At 45.1% G+C, this 3373-nt stretch overlaps 1 long non-coding RNA gene across 1 annotated transcript in view; it reads left to right on the top strand.

Moving 5' to 3' along the window:
- LOC107116910 overlaps positions 1–3373 on the top strand; it is a 73174-nt gene that overhangs the window by 11066 nt on the left and 58735 nt on the right. The window contains exon 2 of the long non-coding RNA XR_001482722.1: positions 2016–2126. This is a non-coding gene — a long non-coding RNA (uncharacterized LOC107116910). The remainder of the gene's footprint in view (positions 1–2015; positions 2127–3373) is intronic.

Raw genomic sequence — 3373 nt, 5'->3', positions numbered from 1 at the left:
GACAAGTCTTGCCAGCAGGTCTCATGGCGTGGGGGGCGGCGGAGAGAGGGTGAGACGCTGGCCCTCTGCGGCTGGCGCTCCCTTCCCACAGTGGCCTCCTAGTTGCTGACCAGGGCTTTTGCCCCAAAAGCATGGCTGTGCGGCAGACGGCAGCAGAAGACAAAGGAGGTTATTCTGGAGGGAGCCCAGATTAGGAGGCGCCGAACTCTGCCAGGATTTGTTACCCTCCCGAATCTCATTCACACATGGTTGCAATGCACACATGGCCGGTCTGCGTGCAGGAAACCCACGTCGGGGGATTTATTCCAGGCAGGGCGTGATTGTGTGGATGTGGCATGGAAGTGCAGGTGGTGGTGGTGGTCTGACACCCCGATCCCAGGCCTGTATTTAGGGGAAGTGACGGACTTTCTCCCAAGCCAGCGGAGCAGCCTGGAGTTGCCGCCGGCAGAGCCTCGCGTCTCTCTTCCTTAGCCCGTGGACAGTTTCAGGGGAAAGGGACAGAACCTTCGCCTGGCACTGGGAACCTTCGCCCAAGCCCTGGGAAGGGAGAGCGGGCGTGCCGGCCTGGCTGTCAGTGCTCCTGGCCCTCTGGCAGGTCCCCAGCGGTTGGAGAGAAAAGCAAACTTTTGCGGCCCTGGAAAGTGGAAGCAGCGCCGCGCCGAGGGAAATGGCGCCCCTACCGCTCGCCAGGGCCCCTTGTGCTGGGCAGCATATGGACAGGACAGTGGCAAAAACACCTGGCGGGCCGGATAAATGTTTTCGGTGGGCCGCATGTGGCCCCCGGGCCGTAGTTTGAGGACCCCTGAATTAAAACAACTAAAACACAGAATTCAATAAAACCACGACAGTATAATAATAAAACATATAAAGTGATAGTCCCATTCATAGACGATGGTGGCATTCACAGCATCCAAGATACTCAGCTACCATCGTAGCCTGAGTTTTACTAGGCTGTTGACCACAGTGTTTTAAGTTGGTGTTGGTACAAGATGAAACGGGTTCTGCTTATTAAGAACGGTGCCTTCGAGACAGGTTAGCAAATGGAAGATAAAGGTAAATGTAATTTCAAAAATAGAATTACAAGAATTACAATTACAATTATTTGGCTTTCTCATGCATCCACCAACGGTGCTTAGAAACGGAACATCCTATCTCCATTTCTAGCATATCCGATGGCAATTCCCGTACATTTTAGTTAACCTGGTGGCAGAAAGTCCTGTCAAATCACAGCTGATTTATGGCGACCCCTTGTAGTTTACAAGGCAAGAGGCGTTCAGAGGTGGTTTGCCATTGCCTGCCTCTGTGTAGCGACCCTGGACTTCCTTGGTGGTCTCCCATTTAAATACTGACCTGGGTCAACCCTGCTCAGCTTCCGAGAACTGACAAGATCAGGCTAGCCCTTGGCCATCCAGATCAAGTAGGAGTAGGATTGTGGAACTAGAAAACAAAGCAAATGGGGGGGAAAATAGTCCAAGACATGACATACTGTAAAAATGCAGATGTGCATCACAAAAGAAGACAGTGCCGTGAAGGCAGGATGCAATAAACCTTGTAACAGACTACAATCCTGTTCCCCTAGAAAGCTGCCTCCCTGGACCATTCCATTACATCATAGCTCTAATCCTGTTTTTAAAAAGCCTTCCCAAACATTTCTGTTATGCCAGTTCTGCTGAATGATAGAGCTGTGGGAACCTTTCTGACCTCAGGCAGGTTGTTCTACAAGATGGACCTCAAGCTAGGCGATGTCTTGGTCTGGCTATGAATTTTCCATCAGAGTTAAGGGTTGCTGAACAGATTCCAATCTCCTTAACTGATCTGAAAAAAAAAGCAAGCATTCTGGGTTTCCCCCCCCCCCACATCCATTCTCATAATTGATTCTGTGCAGAAACTTGATCATGATCTAGTCAACTTAAAAAAAAAAAATCTTGCAAAACCCAATATAAGGAAAAGGTCAAGAGATCTTTTGAAATTAAGATTGTCATTAAATAACACCATCTTTCAATCTCTTCCAACAGTACCCGTCAGTGCCATCTTCTACTTGATGTGTTCAATGCTACAGAACATGAGCTCACAATTAGCGCAAAGAATAACGAAGATCTAGTTCTGCATGCTGCGGAATGCCAGCGGTAAGTTGAAAACAAAGAAAGATTACATAATTATTGTTTGTATTAGTCATCATTGACACTGAGTTACAAATTATACACCAAAACCAGTTTTAAAGGTTTTTCTACATGTTCCTGATTCCTTTTCTGTTGTACTTTTTTTTAAACTGAAGATTAATTCAATGAGGTATTGCATATAACAAGGAAGTACATGATCTCCAGGAGCAGTGTTATTCTATGTAGAAGCTGATTTATTTATTTTTTTTGTAATTACCAAACCATTGAAGTTAAATTTCTTGATAGCCATTTATAATTCAGAGTAGTAAGATCTAATCCCAAGTCTCAAGATGTCTGTTTTATCTCAGCATTTAAATTCTGCACACAGGATGTCTGGCATTCAGTAGTCTTGAACTATCTCATTAGTGAAAAGATTTATCAAGGTGATGATCTGAGGAGATGAGCCCCATCGTTTGTCTTTTGTGGTGCACCTCAAGTGAGCGATGAAACTGTTTCATGAATGCGTAGTAAACAGTTCCCAGACACTAACTCAGAAGCTCATTATATCTGAGACTTTTATTTCCCAACTTCCCTTTATTTAGCCAGATGCTGTAATATTAGCCATGTCTTTCCATGTACTTTCCAAGTAGAGCAGAAGAAACAATGTATCTTCTTAAACCGGCTGTGTGATTCATGTCTGTATCGCCTGCGTTTATCTAAAGGGATTTTTTTTTGGTCTAAAAATATACTGCATTCAGACGGTGTTGGGATTAGTTTAAAAGCAACGGTCAAGACAGAATGCATTTTCTAAAGGTGTAGGGTAAGTAATTAAGAAAGGACTGGGCTTCATACATATACCCTTTGCTGCATCAATATTGCTTTCCAAATTTCATGTGTGTAGAAAGGGAATCCCTCCCTCTCTCATATGAGTCAAATGCCACTTACACGACAAAGAACTTTGTGTATTTCTTAAAAAGCTGGAATTTTGCATATTCTTTAGGAATTATGCGTATTCGGTAAAAACCACCAAGAGCAGCATTTCTGTTACATAGGATGTTCCACAGTCATCTTGACACTCAGCAGTGGCTTCGATCCAGCTATGTGTTCAGTTGGTAAAAAAGGAAGGTGGGATTTCCTTTGGCTGCAGATGTAAAAAAAGCCAGGTGGGTAAGGTGCTCCAGTGAGGTAGGGAAGCAGGCGAGAATGGGTGAAAACGCTGTCTGGATCCAACCCGGTATGTCCTTTCCAAGGTCAGAGGCCACAGTTCAGGTAGG

Source organism: Gekko japonicus, unplaced genomic scaffold (assembly GCF_001447785.1).
Source record: "Gekko japonicus isolate JY-2015 unplaced genomic scaffold, Gekko_japonicus_V1.1 scaffold2492, whole genome shotgun sequence".
In the NCBI taxonomy this organism is placed as follows: domain Eukaryota; kingdom Metazoa; phylum Chordata; class Lepidosauria; order Squamata; family Gekkonidae; genus Gekko; species Gekko japonicus.
This window is presented reverse-complemented; position numbering and strand designations above follow the sequence as displayed.